This window comes from Harpia harpyja, chromosome 6, assembly GCF_026419915.1.
Source record: "Harpia harpyja isolate bHarHar1 chromosome 6, bHarHar1 primary haplotype, whole genome shotgun sequence".
Taxonomy (NCBI): Eukaryota; Metazoa; Chordata; class Aves; order Accipitriformes; family Accipitridae; genus Harpia; species Harpia harpyja.
Window position 1 is genome coordinate 2,374,798 of NC_068945.1, and position 21,194 is coordinate 2,395,991.

The 21,194-nt window shown below is 40.2% G+C and overlaps 1 protein-coding gene across 2 annotated transcripts in view; it reads right to left on the bottom strand.

The window, feature by feature from the left end:
* PHF21B (PHD finger protein 21B) overlaps positions 1 to 21,194 on the bottom strand; it is a 165,054-nt gene that overhangs the window by 43,480 nt on the left and 100,380 nt on the right. The window lies entirely within an intron of this gene.

The following is a 21,194-nucleotide window of genomic DNA, read 5'->3' on the forward strand; positions in this document are numbered from 1 at the left end:
CTGTCTTGAGCCAAGGGTAGAGTTGGGGAGGGGGCATGGAGAAAGCAGTATTTCTACCCATGGATGCCAGAACAAGTAAGTTATACCTTCCTGCAGAAGTAAAGGTATTGGCAGCAGAGCGAGGAAGAGAAGGGGGTATTTCCACCACAGTTATCCCTACAGGGTGACACATGGAATAAAAACAGTGGGAAGGATACTATAAACTATCTGAAAGAATGACTTCTTTGCCCTGTCTACCATATCACAGCTTCACACATTGGGAAGGACAACGTGATGAATTCCTGCGGTGTGGAGAGAAGGAGAACTTGAGCTGCCACCTGCTGCTATTGCCACCGATTAGACATATCACAACTTCCTGCTTTATATTAGCATGAACTAAAATTAATTCAGGCCAGTTATTTTGCTTTTTAAGGTGAATACCAAAATGAACTTTCCAACCCACACTAGAGGAACTGGAAGTTTATCACAAGTATGATCTATATTTTCCCTCCATCCCAACACTGTTTATAAATAGAATGAGATTTCTTTCACAATGAAGTGAAGCCTGAGTTTTCCCTGGAAACACCAGGAGCACCACAACTTCTCCTGGGCTGCACATACATCCTCTACAGAAAGTTAAAACAAGTTCTTCCTTCTGGAAGGTCGTGCTTCAAGTGTGGCTGCACCTCTTGTCATTTTTATATATGCTACCTCTGACCTTGAAAACACACATTCTGATAGTCCTATTCTGACCGATACACATGGATTTGCAAGGATTTTCAAACTGGCCAACAGAATACCATGTATTAAAATATGAAGTGCTGACACTGAGTGAAATTGGGAATTGACTATAAAGATAAGAATCAAATTACTCAGAAGTTAGATAAGATACAGTTATCAATTGGTAGGATGCACAAAACCTCCATGTCTGAGCAACTCATGTCTTGCCTTGTACTACTTCAAATATCAATCACAAGGAAAAAACCAACAAACTAACCCTGCCCAGAACAGAATGCCTCTGTCCTGTGAGGAAGGAGCTCATCTCAGCCCCTGGGTGCATCGTTGGGCCAATTCTGTTTTATGTTTCAAAACACTGAACAATTGAGCCAAAAGGAAGGGGAATGAGAGAAGAAACAAGGAACGCCATAAAACTACTCTGCACTGTTCTTTTAGCTTCACTTGAAGACAAAGCCAGGATGTATTGTCTGTGGGTATCAGAGAAATGAACTATCATTAGTTCTGTCACCTGCACGCTCAAAAAATTCATCAGATTTATTTTCCTGAAGTAGGGGTTCTGCAGCGATCTCGAGAGAACAAAAACAAATTATGGCGTTCTTACGTTATGAAATTTTCAGTGACAAAGATGCAGTCTCCTGTTTACAAATGGTTTTATAGTAAGGATCTGTTATTTAATATTCAAGGAAACAATCTCAGTATAAAAATCATATGGCCAAGGGAAAATTCAAAATGTTAATCTCACATTAATAATAGCACTATAGTATGTTAAAACAGAGAGATATCTAAGAAATCTATTTTACTTTTCACTATTTACATTGTTTTGTTATTGTTTCCCAGCTTGGGCAATAAATAGTTCAAGCTGTTGTATCAGCAGAATTCAATGACAGAAACCTCTGTAGTTTTCCTGTAACACATTTCATCTGTTATCTCAGGGTACTTCACCTAGGTCGGTATTATTGTCTCCATTTTAGTGATGAAAAAAATCGAGATTTAGAGGTAAAATAATGTTGTCAGAGCTAGACTGTTGTACAGGTGGAAATGCAAGCCAGATTTCTTACTTTCAGTGTCCCATCCAAGTGATTGATTAACCTCATCTCATCTGTTGATGTAGAGTCACATCTGAGTCGCCTAATTTTTAGGTCAGATTTTAACGATCAGACCAGGATGTCTCCACGATGACGGGTGTGAAAGAGGTGAAGTATAAAACAGAGGGAATCGCACTTATGGTCTCTGCAGTGAAGGAGGTGCAGGTGCTAGAACGGATGGTTGCGCAGTTTGGCTCTGGGTACATTTTTCAGTGCATTTCAGAGCAGTGCTTCGTTCCAGTTTAAGTAGTAAATAAACGAGCAAATAAAACCACTTGCCTGGCAAACAAAAAAGTAAACGTCCTTATCTGATGTTCTTGGCCAGGCAATGAGAACTGGACTAACTCCCCATGGCTCAAGCTGTAACAGGACGAATACTGCTCACGCTTACCTTAATACTTCAGTTCTAGCTGGGTCCTCAGCTCAAGCCCATGGGCTGCAAGAGGTGAGTAATCAAGGTACCTCCCCCCCAAAAAGGGAAATAAACTTTTTTTCCTCGTGTTAACAGCACCACCTATTTTCACTCACAAACTGTCCAGGCTTGCCATGGTGAGCCTGGTGGATCAAACACTTGTCACTCACTGATTCCATACTATCATTTTCATCCATGTGGGCCTTTTTTTTCTCCTTCCTTTTTTTCCAATTTGTCCAAAGAGCAAGCTGGTGCACGTTCTTATAAACCTTTAATTAACAAGCTGAAAAGACATTTTTCTGGCAATGCCTGACCTTTAAGCACTTTGTATGAATTTATCGATACCAGCAGAAACAATAATTTAAAAGGTTATTTTATGAGTGCTGAATAGTTTATGGCAGCACTTTTGCCAAGATAAATGAGTTTCTTATTTCTACATTTACAGCTCTAAGCATTTTAATAAAAAAGGTCCATAAAAGTCAAAGATAACTCCAAATCTCTCCTCTATCTAAGTCTACTTGGGCTTTTCTGGTGACCCCCTGAAACACCTACAATGTGGAGGGAGCATTGATGGGGGAAAGTGAAGAGCCAAGTTTCAGTTTGCCTTAGAATTGTTTTGATTTGATTGTATGCATTTAAGCCAGACTTACTATCTTTATACTGATTTTTTTTTTTTTTCAAATAAAACCAAATTCATCAGGTGTATTTCCTACGGTTTAATTCACTAAACTTTACATCCAGTAGCACTTATTATCCCAGGCAAGCATCTGGGAGATCATGACTCCTTGCTAACTTGTACTTCAAGCCCAAGCCCCAGCCCCAGCCCTGGACTGGACCAGGAACCTCAGCCACTGCATCACCCATTGTAGGAGTTAATGGCTAATGAACGCATGAGGCTGCAACACAAACCACTTCCAAACCCCTGTCATCAGTGACCTATACAGAGCAGACAGGTATCTGGCATGTCAGGGACACCTTTTTTGCTTGAGCAATCCACACGTGCCCTCGGACAGGAACCGCAGCAGGCCCACTGTATAGCTGACCTGCAATCTTAGTTGCTGGGTAAATGTCATCCAGTAGCATGCTCCAAAGGGTCACATTTTGAATTGCAAAAACAGGCGAAGAGATGCAAATGAAATAATCTTTTCCAGTGGTCAGTTTACTCACTGAGAAAATAGTAATAAGAATTAAAAAAAAGGAAAACCAACCCAAAAGCCCCAAAACAGGAGGACACGGTTGCATGAAAAGCCAAAAAAAGCAGTTACTCCCATGTAACCAAAAGAAAATGAAAAATTCAGAAGATATTGCCAAGTGCAGTTAAAAAAGAAAACCACTTCTCGCCCTCAATTCTTCTATTAATACCCAATAGCATTATAACTATTTGCTATATTTTCTTCTCCTATGCTTCTCCCACATTAAATCAACACCATCCCTAGATCAAGGTTCTCAAAGGCAGCCAAGGGATAGAAGTGTGGGGATAGCGGCAAGTAGAAGACATAAAAAGTGAAACAAAAAAGTATGGTATGGACCAAGAATAAGAATTCAAAGGATGAAGGCTAGAGATGGTTAGAGGATAAAAGGATGCTGAGGCAGAAACAAGGATGAGATTTACATTGTCAATGCTCGGACTATGGGCCATACATTCAGTTTCCTACTGTTATGTTCTGATTTCTTTAGTCAATGCCTGAATTTTTAAATCCATGACTTACGCACATTTGTCATTTTAGTAAACTTCTGCATTTCAGCCCTGAACGAATACACATATATAAATATATATCTACAGATATGTATCTCTACTTCACTGAAAGATATTTACATGTTACTCAGTTTGGGTAACTGCATTTGTCAGACCATTGCTATGTTTGCTTTGAATTACAAATTCCTTTCCCCTCTCATTTGGATGTACTAACAAACGCTTAAGGACCTGTTCCAACAAACTCATTGTTGAGCTTGGGTACATGGGCAGTTTAGCATTATATCACAAATGCAAAACTGTTAGGGGACACAACTCTCCTCCCGTTCCAGAATTATACCAGTACAGATAAAATCACCGAAGCCAATCACTGAAGAGAATCAGACTCAATGGGTAACAGAAGGTTAAAAAGCCACACAGTTTCAAAAGCCTTTCACTACAGCATGTTACCAAAATAAATACTTAACCCAGGAACATACGGGTTTGTTATATCTTAGCAGAACAGTTCAATTATTTGAGTTCAACTCACTGCATTGCTGTATTATTTGCAAACTATTTTATACTGACATCAATACTGCAGCACAAATATTGTGTTCCTACAATGTATTATGGAAACACTAATCTTTTTCTTTTTAAAGTACATATGCATCTCTCTAAGATCTAGGTCTTCTTCTTGTTGCAAATAAGACACCTAAGCTATTAAAAAAATGTTTTTGTCTGTTATGTGTTCAATATTGGCAACAACAGTTTTACAGAATGGATTTTTAATGTGGTAGTGACAGGGGAACAGATTGCTATGGCAACAGCAAAGATGAAAATTCTTAACCTGAATGGATCGTCACTGAAGTAATTGCAGGGTTTTTTTACCCATTCTACATCCATTTTACAACTTGAATGCTGCATTCAACCTTGAGCTTGCTTTATATAAACGCCAAGCACTATATGCAACCTCCAAGTTCATTTGACTTAAAACTTGCTGCACCTTACCTCAATAATCCAGGATAGTTGCTGTCCTCTGGCTAACCTAAACATCTGAACGCTATTATTTTTCCATATAATCCACCAGTAAAAGCACCATGTGCTTGGATATAACTTTGAGGCTCCTGCAAGACATGTACACATACATATTTTTTCTTGCCTTCTCGACTTAACTTCTATAAAAATCTGTGGAAATCATTCTTCATTTTCAAAATATGGTGAAATCACTGTGCACAGTATTTCTAATAACCTGGTGGAATAATGGCCTATTTCAGTTTCACACTCAGATTGCATCCCAAAGAGATTGCACTTCAGACACATGTGTTGTGTAAACATAAATTTAATTGGAATTTCATAGAAATTTAAGATTTCTCTCCCAGCTTTTAAAAGTGTTTGTTTTCCCCACTTCCTTTCTCTTTACTCAGAATTCATTAATCACGCTCTTGTATGTACATTTATTATTGTTACGAAGTAGACAATCAGAATCACAACAAGTCCTGTTGCTTTTTTAAAATACCAGTACTTTTGAAACCGCCCTTTCTTTGGGCACTAAAAATACCATTTAAACCAACCCTCATTATAGCCAATTAATGATGAATCAAACTACACCAGATGCTTTTGCACTGAAACGGCCTACGACTGCTCTCACTGCCTGTTACAAGGCCCAGTACCAGGGTAGCCAAATTCCACACCTGCTTCAAAAACCATGGCGTGACCAAATTCTTAATTGCTGCTGAGGTATTCGTATTCATCCCTCTCAACACCACTCATCTGCAAGGAAACCCACAGTTGTATCAAAGCTCATGAGGGTTTCAGAGGAGTATATGCAGAGATAAAGCAAAAAATTTTCTGCTTTTACTGTGGCTCTTAGGCTTTTCAGAGCTCCATCTAATTTATCTCTGCTTTTACCACGGCGCTCAGACTCTTCAGACCACTATCCCTACTTCTTGCCACTTGCACATTCCCATCTGGGTAAACTCAAGAATACAAACTCTGTTTGAACACACTGTGGGTATGTATTCTGGCAAAGGAAAAACATGATGAATAAAGTTCATGAGTTTCCCTGGTTCAGAAATTCCACTGGTTACTTACACGGGAGACTAGATAGCTGTGCCAAACACCTGTTCCCAAACACAGCTTCCATCACATTATTTACTGGTTAGTATTTTTTTTAAGGCACCATTATTTTTATCAAAGGAAACAGCCAGGATTTTTCCACAGTCATTAGATCACACTCTACATTTCTGAAAAGAAAAAAAAAAAATAAAAGAAAAAAAGAAGAAAAGAAGTTTGGCTATGTGAACTGCATTAGCATGCACATACCTGTTCTGTGATTTGAAGCTTTATTCAGAAATCGTATTCGATTAATTAAGTCTCCACCTCCTGCACAAATTTGTATAGTCTCACTGAGTTGCAACACCACCACTCAGCAGCTGTGATCACACCTATAGTCTCTTGCTCAGCTGATTCATAAAAGATTTGCTGTTTAACTACTAAACTGTTCCAGGTTGATGTTGTTTTTAATGACTAATGTCTTCAAATTACTTATTCTCTGTTCACAGTCTGCGGAAATCTTTCTAAGTAAAGGGAAAAAGGCAGGCACAACATGTCGCACAAAGCAGTTTCTAGCCTCTCCCTCAAGTGAGTTCAAGCACGAGTGACAATCTTCAACAGAGCCCTAGCAGCTGCTAAAGTACTACTGCTCTACCCCAGTTGCAGGACATGAGGATTAGGGTATGGAGAGAGAAGGCAGGGGGAGGAAAAATAAAGGAGGAAATGACCATCATTCCTTAGTGATTTAGGAATCCTCACCTATCAGAATGGCCCATGCAGCCTATTAGCAGCTAATAAAAAATTAAGATTATTTTCCATATCATTCCACCTTAGCACCCATAGGGCTCAGAGCTGCTTTTGCCGTTCTTGCTCTGAGTTTTATTATGCATTCTTCAGTCACTTTGAAGAACTGGAAAACATGAGGGAAGCGACAGCCTCAGACAATCTAATTGCTTACTGCCACACAGTCCCTTTTGTCAGGCCCTGAGCTGAGCTAATTCAGCTTGCTAACCAGGATGAAGAAAGTTTTCTGCTAGTTGAATTAGCTTAGGAAAGTATCCAACAAGCAACAGAATAAAGGCGAGGGAAAAAGCAATGTTTCTTAGTGGGGGGGGGGGGGGGGGGGGGACCCACAAAGGCACAGGAACAGAAAAATGGAATGATAGTTCCAACCTTTTTGGAGAAAGGAAGCTATTAGATCAGTTTAGCTGTAATAACTGGATGTTGTTACCTAAAGTAACTTCCCTGAGCATAGAACTTGGGGAAGGAACATGAAGACTTTGCCTGAATTCCATATAAAGTGTGTATAAATATGACTGATCTTAAAATTCTACTGTTAATATAATTAGTTAGGAAAAAAGAAGCAATAACTTTCCCAGGAAATGTTAATTTGAGTGTGCAGAACATCCCACAAGCTTCCTTTGTTTTTTTTTAGGCAGACTGCTCAGCAATATTGAGCCACTTGCCCATCAACAAAACCCGGTGGAAAATACTGCTTTAGCACAGCATGGATGAATTACCATTGCTACTGAATTCTTAACTTCAGTATTCCACAGTTCTAGGATTGCAGCTGTGAAAAATCACTGCAGATATTGCTACATAGGTGCCTCCTTCTAACTAAAAGAAAACACTGAAATACAGCAGCACCTTATTTAGTTTTGGAGGATGATAAACTCTACAGTATTCACTTAAAAATGTAATTGATTCTTTGATGATCCAAATAAAAAGGCTGATCTTTTATGTTGATTTGTTCAGACAGTAACAGGATTTGGCAAATTTATGCTTATATAAACTAACTCATAAATATATACATAAGATACATACATGTACACACTATATGTATGTGAATACACAAACACACATTTCAGAACACATAATAATATATTACAAATAATATTTTTCCAGAGTTGCAAATATACCAAAGTGAGCACCAGTGTTTCCCTACAATGACAGAGCCAGGAAATTTTAGCGTTAGTAAGTAGAAAATCTCCTCTTCTTCCTGAGATGCTGCTTTAATATTAGTGCTAGCAGAACTAGCCTCATAAACACTAAAGTCAGCAAAGGTTGCTTTGTTTCCGAGCCTAGAAATTGTGTCTGTTCCTGGAGTGCAGAAATTATAAGAAGAAAAACAGGAAAAAATCATACCATAACTCTGGTCTACTACCTAGCCCGTGTGACTTTTTTTGGCTCCTACTTAGGACGTTTCATTATGTTAGTCCCAGATAAACCTGGATACCGGGACATCTTCTAAGGTCTTAGGAGGCTGAGTTTCAGAAAAAACCCCAATGTGCCTGTGTCCAACCTAAATCACCTTCTCAACCCGCCCCCCCCACTTAGCTGCTGTCAAGCCTTAAAGACATTAAAATCCCCATGTGCTTCAGATTTAACCATTAATATTCCCCGGACACCTGAAGGTTTGCTTCTTGGCAAGCCTGGAAACATCACCTTTGAGGTGTCAACAACTCAGTACCTAGAACTGAATCCACAAACGCGTGAAGGTATTACACGGTACAATGCCCAGCTCTTAGGTGCCTTACTGCAGTTCTTAATTAGGCATCCAAGTTTCCCTGTGTAGGGTATCCAAAGAGTATGACGGGGCACCTTGGGAAAAAATTTGCAAACCAGCACCCTAGGGCAGAAGATAGATGTCTAGGTAGATGTGTTCAATAGGAGTATTTTACTGCGTGACTGACTCCAGGCCTTAGTACTTTACTCTGAAAGAGCAGACCTGCTTCGTTCCCACTGGGATTCACCTCCCTGAGCCCCCTCCTGGAGACTATGCTGTTCAACCACTTTCATTCAAAACACACTCCAAGAAAGCTGTGATTTCCTTTCTTCCTCCTTCCCATCTTTCCCTTCAAGCAGTTTCTCAGGAGTTCATCACCTACTCCAGAGAAGGAAGATTTCAGTTCATACACTCACACATGGCTCTGCAAGCCATTTAACTATTAGAACATACCTGGGAGAAAGACTCCTCTTTCAAGCTTTTCTGCTAAATTAGTCAGTGAGACACGAAAGAATGTGGTCTCGTGGCCCAGCAGTTAGGGAACGCTTGGGGGAAAAGCCAACCAACAATTCCAGTCAATGCTTTGGCCACCTTTCGTTCAACCCTGTGAACGTGACAGGAGTTCTTACAATGCCCCAGTGCAAACATTTTGGCACATAGGGAATATGACTAGTAGAAATAGAGGCATGTATGGATTTCACCTGGGTCCAGACTTGATAGTTACTGAGCAAAGTTTCAGGATCTCAGTTTTGAACTCCGGACAGCTAGGTGCACTTCAACACTGAAGGACTTCCAAAGATCTAGTCTAAATCTCTTTTGCTAGAAATAAAAAAAGTACGGAGAAAATATGTCCTATGTTTTCAGCTTGCATAATTTGCAAATCAGGCAGCACAACAATAATGTCTTCATAAAGGCAGAACCATGAACCTCTATGAGTCTTAACTCAGTTCAATGAAGGTCTGTGCATGTATCCATACGGAGATCATTGCAGAGATCAGGACTTCAACCCGGTCATTCCCAGAGCTAAAAGGGGAAAAATTGTGGTGGGTTTTTTTGTGGTTTTTTTTTTTTTAATTGGACAATGATATTTTAAATCCAAAATAACTTCCAGGGAGATACAAAGAGAACTTTACTACCTGAAATTTCTATTCATTTTTTAGACTGACTGGCTTTTACTCAAACAGGGTTATTTATATCATGCCATTGACCCAAAAAGCAAAATGTTGGTATGGGATGCTACTCAGGTCTTCAGTTATCTTCTACTTGCAGACATGAAAGTTCTGTATAGTCTACACCCTGACACTGTAAATTGAAAAAATATAAATATTAGGATGAACAGGTGATAAAGATGTTGGGGTTTTTTAAAATTAAAAGTTCCTTTTCAAAGAAAATGTAATAATAATAATAATCATTAATGGCATACTAAGCCTAGTGTATTGTCACAAGGAAAATGGTTAGAGACATGCTAGGGATGTAACCTTGTAGATTAACTCTGCTGGTATGAATCTAGCTTCACTATTCTTGACTTCAGTGGAGATATTCCAAATTCACACATTTGAAAATGCTCATAAAATTTATTGAGTAATACTTTGTTATTACAAGACTTATAAACTTAAACTTATCAAAGGACATCATGCATATCAAGGCATAGGTTGATTCTAGTTCTGTGTAATAACTTCTAAATTCAGAAACAATTTCTGGACTCAGGCTAGAGAGTTTGATCTCATATTCCTCAAGACTTGAAGACAAAGTGTAAACACTTTGAGCCATCATAGTAGCAGTTCAAAGCCACTTACTCTGGCTTTAAAGCCCACATTAAGAACACAGATACAGCAGAAACCTGAAGCTTTTTATCTTCTCACACTTATTAGGGCGGTTGGGCTTTTCTTTTCCAGCAATACTAACAAATGCAGTGTCTAATTTCCTGTACAACAAGAAATGTTTAAAAGTGATACAAGTTGACAGAATATAGATTATTGGCTTGTATTTTGAAAAGACGAGTACAGGAGGAAATGAATATAGTAATGTTTCACTCTGAAGAAAACATTGTGAAATCAGTGAATAGGGTGGTGGGATTTTATTAGAGCAAATGCTAATTAATTACCACATACAGTTTTCTAAAACCATACCCTGTAGTATCCCTGCTAAATTTCTACAATATTCTCATTACTATTATGCTAAAATAGCTGTCTTTTAAAAATATTTTAGTGTACTGATTCTTTAAAGAGAAATTAATATTACCTTAAATTAAACAAGGCTGACTTGTGTTTTTATTTTACACCCATGAGGACAGTAAACATTTAAGGTAAGACACCCTTAAATCATCATTATCACTTCAGCAAACTGCAGGAAACACAATGTTACTTAAATCTTATCAAAGCTGTCACGCACTTTCTGGTATTACCTATTCAATCACTGCTAGTTCAGTGATCTTGTATGTAAAAATGAACTTATCTCCAATCCAGCCAGTCTCATTGTTTGATTCAGTGAGGGATGCAACAGTCAAAATGTTTGTAAATATCACAATCCATCACTATATGTGCAAATTTGATGACACAGTCACTGAACTGGGGTCTTAATAAAATCAAACACGAGAAACAGGTTAAAGAGAGGTCTATAATAAGGATCTCACTGAGAAAAAAAACCCAACAGTTATACCCATTAACTAAATGTCTTGTATAAAAGCACTGGGGACATGTTCTTGCTTTCACTAGTCAAATCTCCGAGGACAATATTTGGCCACAGAATTAGAATAATCAAAAAGATTAAGACACCAGCACAGAAAAGCAGGTAAATACAAACTCAGTTACAAGCACATGATTAATCTTACTGAAGACATGTGAATTATATACATGTTAAACTCAGGGTTATGCTCAAGTGAAGGATAAACGTGAACCTGTTTTCTGAAATTATTGATATTGAAGCCTGATTGCAAGATCAACAAAAAGAATTTTGGTTTGTCTTACCTTGCCTGGTACCTGGCTTATTTTAAAAGGGTCTATGTTTCAGTTTTCATAATGAAAAAAATCCAAGTCCAATGCAAGCCTTTCTACTCAGAGGGCAAAAACGTGACTCAAGACTACAGCGCACCTTCTGCACAAGAATTATCTGCACTGAAGGAACATCAAGCCCAAGAGCGATTTACAAGCAGTCAAAGAAGAAACAGGCTCATGATAAATAAAAGTTAGTAACTAGTCTTTTCCCACCCATACACACATATATGAGTATCAAAAACACACGATATAGCTGTTAACAGGCATCCGCCAACACTCTGTCCTTGTCACTGATGGAAATTGAAATATATCTGTCTTGCCATTCAGCTATTCTCTAAATTTAGAGATGAACAAATTTGGTTAAATTTGGATCAGATCACTTTCTGACTCACATTATCCTGCAAGTTAGCAATCCTTCACACGTCACACAAAAAAGGCCACTGAATGTAATACATAATCTCTTACCCTTATGAGGCACTGCACACAGGCAAAGCAAGGAATACAAAAAATATATCATTAAACAACAGGAAACCCACACAAACAATTCTGGTATAAACAGCAGAACAGTGCTTAATGTGTTGAAATATGCATTGAGACAGCCAACTCTTTAACTAGTGGAAACTCACATAAGTCCATCATTTTGAGCACAACTCTCTAGATTCCTAGGCAGCGAGGGTCTGCCCTTCCGTATAGGAATATCTCCACAGACAGACTTTTTTTTCCTCTCTCTCACATACACAAACACTTTTAATTGCTTATTGTGTAGCAATTTAACTTGAATTTTTATAAAACGGCTGCGATGTGAAGAAAAGATAACAACTAAACCCTAACATCAATAAGTGCTAATAAATATTAATATAACATAAGCACCACTTTTATTGCAATGTGAGACCAGTTTATTATCCACAGATGAAATCAAATCGCTGCCTTTATTACTGTCAGGAATGACTTCTAAGATATTTCTATTTACTACTTGAGTATTCATCAGCACTCTGTATTTACAGCATCTAGTCTCTCTCTCTCCCCCTCTCCCTCCTCGCCCCCCTTTATACATGAAATAATTTAAGAGCAGTATTTTCTGATACAGTTTTCCAATTAATTTAAATACAGACACAAATGCACATTATGAGATCAGTAGCAGACCAATTGCCAAATCCTGATACAGTTATAACACCAACAGGAAATCTTATCATGCTTGTATTTGCAATATGAACATTGAAAGAAGATAAATACAGAGTTTGCAGTCTGGTATCAAACACTCAAATTCCTGTAAATTATTCAACTACCCCACAAATACCTCCATGGATAATGAAAAAAACCCCACCTTTTGACGATAAATAGAACTAAGACGTTTGGCGATATTCCAAAGCCTTTCATTTCCTAAAGTGGTGCCTTTTATTAAAGTAACAGTACATGTAGAATAAGTGGATGTTTTTATGCATCCTGTAATTTAGAAAACCTAAGAGGTGATTTCCCCACCCCCAAAGTTGATCATCTTTCATTATTACAAGCTGCATTTCCAGTTCGAATCACACAGGCCTCAAATTTTCTATCCATCCCCTCGCACTCTTTCTCCCCCATTTTAAATAGAACTAACTTGAAAATTCTGACATTTTAAGAATGCTCGCCTGGTAATTTCTGTGAGGCACAGACAGCCTCCAATTACAATGAAATAGCTACAGTGTATTACCATTTTTAGAGCATTCTTTCATTTTCTGAAGTGAATCAAAGCTCTCCATGGGAGCTACTCTGATTAGCGTCAAAACAATAATGTGCTAAAAACTCTCAGCATCAGAACAAGGGACTCAGAACTTTGTTTACATGGATGATATATAAGCGCGTATAAAAATATCACGGAAACTTCCATAAGGGGACTGCCTATACATTCCTACATTTTAAGACTTTCCTTATTAGGGAGTTAAAATAGCTCCCAGGAAAAGGCACAAAATTCAAGCAAATGCATTTCCCTCCTTTAACCTGGTCTCTTTTGTTTGGTTCTCCATACACAGCCCAATTAATTACTTCTGGCTACAAGGACCTAGATATACAAACAGGCGGAGAACTCCGTCCTTCTCCTGCAGTATCAGGAGTCATCAACAAAGCAAAAGTAGTTTTAGTTAATCTCCTTCCACTCGTGTTCCTTGGTAGAGACTCTTCCCAGACACTTGCAGGAGAAAAACCCATTCCATAAACACTGAAGTAGCACATCCATAACTACATCCCACTTCACATGAACCTGCAGAGGGGACATTTAGTGACACAAAGGCTGCAGAGGACAGAACCACAGTACGGTCTCCAAAATTGGGACTTGCTATTTTTTCCTGGTCGTTTAAGTTCTTGCAGCATGGTGTTTGTTTGCCAGCCCCTACAGAAACAAATTTGGAAAGGTTGCTCTTAGATTCTTACAAGGAAGCGTCAGTCAGTGTGAGTCCACTTTTCCTTATCCTTTCCTGCTGAATACTCCACTGCCTTCAGTGGAAATTTTGGCTATGTAAGGAATACCATGTTGGGCCTAATCAGGTTTTATTCAGTTCCTGAGAGTCTTTATTCAGTCTTTGATACCAGCGGGTGTTTGACCCTATTGTAGACCAAATGAAAATGCAGATTGAGAAAAGCAGAAATCCACGCACTTTAGATGTATTGACCATATACATATGCCTGGGATATTTAAAAGGAAGCCATTTATAATCAGGAAGCATAAGTGCTTATTCTGAATCTGACATTTAAATATCCCATCAACAGCAACCAGCATTGCAAAATGGTTTAATTAACCTGAAAGGATGTAATTTTATGCTATTTAGCAAGAAATACAAATTTTAAAGTGCTTTTACGCAGTATATATCCGAGTAGTAAGGTCAAATCCTGCTCTTAGCTACCCATATTTAAATATGGAGTAAATTCATGTACCTCCCTTAATAAACCTGCAACTAAGATGGCGTAAATACAAGCAGAACCTGTCACACATACTCTATAATCCATTTCCTAAAATTACCATGCTCTTTATAACATTCTAATGGTAGAGTTAAAAGTTAGTAAAGCCCCAATGACAGAAGGGATCACCGGATGGTGTGTGGGGCCGTGAATCCTTGGGGTTCCCCCTCTCCTTGTCTTTTTCTTTCTTATTATTTTTATTTTAATTTGGCTGAGCCACCTCTCCTCTTCTGCATTTGCAAATATCTCCTGAAGATAACTTGCCTTAAAGCTATCAAAGGATGATCCAGGGGACTGAATATGTGATATTGAATCCTTTGAGTTCCAAAACTAAAATAATCCAATATCTTTGTCCTACTCGTACTCACAGTGTGGCTGACAGCCTTCTGAAAGCCTGAGAGGTGTGGTCCACTGGACGAAATGTAGGACTGTGATGGATGAATCTGGGCTCTCTCCTGCTGTGTGACCCCAGAAGTCACTTCATCTCTCTGCACTCTGATTCCCGCACAAATTTGTCTTGCCTGCTTGCATTATATGCTCTTTAGCAGATGCTCCCTCCAACAGGTATGCCTTCTGTGTCTGCCATGGAGACCAAACAGGAAGGCTAATTTGAGTAGTTAATATGCTAATAAGACTCTGCTTCAAGTCTCTGCTCTATAAGGGCATCTGTGTGTCCCCAAGCAAGACACTTGGGCCCAGGTACCACAAGCAGAACTTCCAATGGGATTTAGGACAGGGAATACTTCAGAGAATCTCAGTCTCTACCTCTGCCTGCTGTAATCTCTGCAAAGTTCTTGATGCAAAATTCCCTATCTATGCTACTGTTCTTCACAGCAGCTCAGCTGGGATCCCAGAGAAGGATTTTTGCCCTCAGGAGCTCTCCGCAGATTCCTCTAACACTGTAGGCCCATACTTCAGGATTCCTCTTTCTACAAGAACTCTGGTTTATGAACCCCATGGGCATGACGGCATGGGCAGTACCACAACCATCTCATCCTTGGGCCTGCCTGTTCGAAATCTTCCTGCCACAGGCTTTATGTGTAGTTCTCTCCTGTATTGTTATTTCTAATAGAACACTTACCACACCAAGTTGCCCTCATAAACCGGCAGAAGCAGATAGCTCAGAGTGCTAACTTGGCACCGGCACTGGCCCCCATTTCACATTTGAAGAGATCATAAAAACCAGCACAATTTAGGGGAAGTCAGTAGGAACTGTCACCCACACAGAGCAATCATCATTCTGTTCGTCCAGGAGAGACATCCAGAAACCAGCACATTGCCAGATAAAATGAAGCTCAAGCAAATCCTCAACAAAACTCTTCAACATCTTGAAATTCACGAGCCGTTGCTGATCAGCCTGTACCTGGAGAAAGATATAACTGGTGTGACAGTAAGACCAGAAGCCGTGAACTCCAGAAAGGCAACTATTTTTTTGGTACATTACAGACAGCCCGGTACATTTCTGATGCCAACAAGACTGCCGGACCTCCTGTAGATTGCCAAAATGACCATGGTATTCATAATCCATAATGCAATGTCTTCCTTCTTCCCCTCCCCTAGACCTACGCAGAGCCTCTGGATCTTTCTTTTGCCCTCTTTGCTCACTAGTTCTCATTTCCACCTGCACCTTGGCACACTGAGATCAATGTGGATGCTGAAGATTGAGCAGCAGATCAAGAAGTAAGTATGAGGCAGATAGGTAAAGAGCTATGGCAAGAGCTAAAAGGGGCCGTAGCATGCTCCAAGGACTTGTGGGACAGTTCTTGTTCCCAAGGATGCCGTGTGCAGCAGTCTGAGGCATTCTCAAAACGACCGAAAAGGCCAGTAGTGTGGCTGCCAATACAGGGTTCCTGCCTAACGCAACCCTTGGGAGCTTCCTGTGAAGAAGCGTAAATGGATCCTTTATTTCTCAGTTTTCCAACAGCAAAACGTGGAATAATAGCATCTTAGTCATAATAACTCCATATTGTGAGGATAAATTAACTATTGCCATGTACTCAGACACTGTGGTAACATGGATCATAGAAAAAAGCTATATATAGCCACATAACCAATACAGATAAATATATCTATAAATAAAACCTCTAAGTACTACTGCAATACAAATAATAAATAAAAGCCAAAAAGACTTAGTCATACACGCAGGTGGATTTCCAATTATGGAGGAAGCACTTTTACAGAGAGCAGAGTGGAGCACATTAAGTGGGATGGTGAAGAGAAAGGTAATAAATCACTCTACAAATAAATTATTCTGAAAAATGGCCATCACAGGCAGAGGTGTATGTTCTTAAACTTCTGGAATGTAGTTTTTTCTAGTAAATGGAATATACAGGGAGCAAAGAAGTATATATGAGCATCCTCCTACACGTATAAAAGCCACTTTTTCCTGGAAAAAAATGGATACCCATGTAGCCTGCTCAATCTAAACACGGATACAAGTACTTCTTTGAGCTGTGGAGTTAATGAAGCATTTGTGGAGAACAGTTTACTATCTTGCCAAGAATTTATAGCACTATAAATCCTCGTACTGTATTTTACTTTGAAATAACCTCCCTGTATAGACAAGACCCAAGGCACAACAGCACATGTGCATGGGGAAGCTTGCCAAACTTTTCTCCAGCTGACCCAGGGAATACACGTGTGGGAAGGAAAGCACGGAGAGGAGCAGGAGGCAGATTTTATGCTGTTGCTTGCGGAGTCCTGATGGACAGGGAGTCAGTGCCTTGCTAAGATGTCTTCCAAGAGCCACGTAGAGTAATAGGGGACAGAGCATCACAGCAGGATCACAGACAAGAGACAGCTCTTTTATTACAGCAGTACCCAAATGTTCCTGCACCTAATATCTACTTTGCACTTCGGAAGCCTCTGGGACTTACGGTAGGTGAACAGTGCACACAGAGCACACGACAGGTATATACAGACGAGACTGTTTACGTTGACAAAGCGAGAGCCGGTTCTGGCAGCACTCTCACGCCAGTGTCATGGGTAAGTTTAAAGCCAGCAACGCTGGGCTGCGCAGAGATACCTAAGCTAGCTGCAGACAACATCTCCCTGGAACTAAAGAAGTGGAGCTGCCTGGGAGGCAAAGGTTACCTTGAGCAGTACCCAGCGTACTGCTTCCAGGACACCGACTACCTCTGCAGAGCCACTCTGTGCCACGTTTCTGTGGAGCAACTTTGTGCGTCTGTATCATGGTGCCTCGTGGCCCAGTGCAGATATGCCCTTCCAGTGCTTTTTTCTTTCACTGCAGCTCCTGAAAAGCAGCCAAGTGGTCTGACAGCTGTATTCCCCCCTCTTTGCTTGTTCTCCCACTAGCTGGCTCATCCAACTGTCTTTCAAATGGCCAAAAGGCTTTCTGCTTTCCCCAAACTAGGTTCTGGGATGCCTGCTGGCCCTCGGTTTTGCTATTTAGAAGAGAATGAGGAGGCAGCAGAGGGGCATTTTCTTTACCCGGTACATTGTTCCAGCACAGCAGATGGGACTTTGTCCTTCAGCAAAGCAACCTCAGGTCCTGCTTTCAGTCAGGAAATGGTGGCTAGGATAGGAAATAGCAAATACCACATAAATACAACTACAACAAAAATATAATTTGAGAGGTTTATATTAAAATCTCTTTATATCAAGAGTACTTTGTAGGTACAGGCATGCTGACAGCCTACAACTATCCAGTAGCTCTAGGGCATTCTCTATACAGAATAGCAATAGCTGTTCTCTGAAGGCAAAGCACTCCTAGTGTGTATACGGCATATGCCAGCAAAATTCAGCTTATGCCAGCAAAATTCTGCTTTTGCCAACATAACTTGCTTCAGTTCATCCAAATGAAGCTCTAAGCTTCATTTCCCTAAGTGGGAGAAAGAACTATACTCATGACATCCCTGCACATACACTTTCATCAATGTAGCTCCATCAGTCATGTCTTCATGTACTGGGTTGACACTGAAAGGCTGCCAAGGAATAGTGTAGACCTAGCACTAGTTTCTGGAGCTCACAATTTCCAACACTTACAGATTTCAATCATTGTTAATATCACAACGTTTCTGGCTTCTAATAAAAGATGTGATAAATATCTAAACAATCCTCCAGTATCTCTTATGCACGCATTTATTTAGATACTTTCTTCAATGCAGATATGGCTTCCATTAGAGTCAACAATGAAAATCACTTTAAAAATCTGCTGGGTAAACAACAGCCTAAAATGAAAGTGCTGACACGCAGCTGCCCAAATGAAAATTCTGTAACAAACTTACATTTAATCCTATCTATATTTGAAAGTTCTGTATTTAGATTATAGCGTTTGATGCCCTATTTTTTCTGCTGAGTTTCATTTACCGTTTCGTTCTTCCTGCTAGATACCACTTGAGATGACCGTATGCGCATCCTGATCCCCTTAAATGCTTTTGAGCAGAAACCACTGTTCAGAAACTCATAACATTACGTTTCATGCCCTTGCCCTTTCCCTCATTTTGCAGATGCAGAGGAGTAGGCTACACTACACCAGTAATCTCATTTACTACTATCAGCCTGCCACCTTAACCCAGTTTGCAGAAGGTTGTCATTATCCTCCATCTCACAAACTTCATACATTTCAGCAGGAAAAAAATACTTTTCTAAGCAATAACAATGCCACAAAAAAAAGAAGAGAAAGTAAATGCTTATTAATAAATGTCAACAATGAAATTTCCCTCCAACACTACAGTGCTAGCAGCTGAGGTATTACTGCTATTGATTTGTAATCACCACTCCGGGAACAATCAAGAATACTCAGCATGAAGCAAGAATAGATTTTTTTTTTTTTTTTTCCATTGGACCAGAAAAAGAAACCTTGCAAAACAAATTTAATTTGGGTAGAGGAGTGATAATTAACATGCAATCCAGCACTAAGCTTCCTGAGAGCTTAGGACCAAAGGTCAGCTTGCATTTTTTTACATTTACAATTCAATATTTCTAATTGTTTTTATCCATGCCTGCTGACTATTCTCAACAGATGAAACCACTATAGTCCTCTGCTTCAGAAACTTGCCATTGCTCAGCAGCTTCTTCCATAAATTACTAACATAATCAGAGATACTAAATCACAAAACCACAGCTGTCGAAAACTTGCACTGTGAAGACGTTTCTAAAGAAAAACACTGGACCTCTTCCTCTAGCAAAACCAAGGGAAAGCCAAATGCTAGACAATGCTCCCATGCTATTCTAATAACAGCAAGCTTCTGCTTAAAACGAAGCTGTTCTTTGCGAGAAAAGTTGTAATGCCAGGGCAAACGCTGTTTCAAGTTTGAGAGACCGTAGAACAGAAACATGTGCACGAGCATCAGGGCTTTGCTCCAGCAGGTTGCAACACACCGCTGACCGCAGCACGTCTGGCGACGCGGAAGGTGAAGTGGGACCTGTTTGCCCTTTTGAAAAGATAAATGGGAAGCACCATGGATAATGTAACAGCACGCCAGCTTACCAGGTTAGAAAGTCTTTTCCTCTAACAACACTTGCAGAAGTTACAAGTTTGCAGCCAAGTGTTCTAACCAGCACTGTTCTTCAGCACCTGTGACTGTTATTTCACTATTCAGGCTAAATACATTAAATATTATTTCAATCTTCTTCCTTCACTGTTTTGATTCTTTTCTTCTTATGGGTCCTGATAGTGACAGTAAAAGATAGTCCTTCACAAAATGATAGACCATTGAAATACTGAAACTTTTATCTTTTATATATTATCATTTATATAGTTATTTTCCAGGATTCTAAGAAAAATCTACTGGGATAGCTTCACGTGTCTTTTCAATAAAGCATAAGCAACACTTTCAATAAAGGAAATTACCCAGCATGAATACAGAACGGAGATTCAAAATCGGATTCCCCGCACAGCTACTTTAGTGTAACCGCTAAAGACAATGCCGTTTCTCCAGAAAAAGTGACAGGCCGATTTGGTTCCCGAAGTGGTTGGATGTGCTTTCCCTTTGTTAGCGGATGCAGTAGGTGACAGGCGTTCCCTGTCCAGTGTTTAGGAAGGGGCTTCCCGGGTATTAAAAAGCCTCACACATTCCAACATCACCTCGATTTACAAATGTCTTCAGGTATAGTTTGCCTGTTGCCCATATCCACATCGTGTTAGAGATTCGTATCCTGAGCTTGTGAAGGGGAACTAAGGCACCAAAAACCCAGACTACCACAGCCTCTATGTGCAGAAAGGAGAAAAGAAATCCACACTTCCAATGTTAGCAATAATAGTTTACATCCTCTTCTCCAAAGTTTTGGGAAGGCTTTGTCACTTTCTTCACGTGTTAACTTCATCAGCATCATTTCCCTCTACTGACACGCACCATGACTGGAGCGAGAACTCCTCTTTTGTGGCTGTTAACGGACGGCACGAAACGATGTGCCCGGCGAACAGCACCCCTTCTTCTTTTGCCCTCCTTTCACTACCTCCGTCCATGTATTTCATCTTTAGAGCACCGTGAACGCAAGCATTGAGCACACACATAGATACACGCCCGGACCTGGAAGCAAGAGCCTGCCAGCTCCCATAGAGTTCGTGCTTTTGCTCCCTCTGCCTAAGGGAGGGAAGGTACCGGCACCACACCACGGCTACCCGACGGCACGGCCAGGGGCCCCGCCGCCCCTGCAAGCGGCACCTGCGCTCGCAAGGCGGCAGCCAACGGTTTCTGTACGTGTACCTTGCCGGTTTTAAGACCCGCTCCTTCCTCAGAAGAGTAGCGGCAGAAGGTGGGCAACTGGCGGCAAGCGACAAGAGGCGGCCCCCCGCCCTCGGCTCAGCGCTGCTCTCCTCCACCGGGACCCGCGTCCCCCCCCCCCCCCCGCCCCGCTCTCA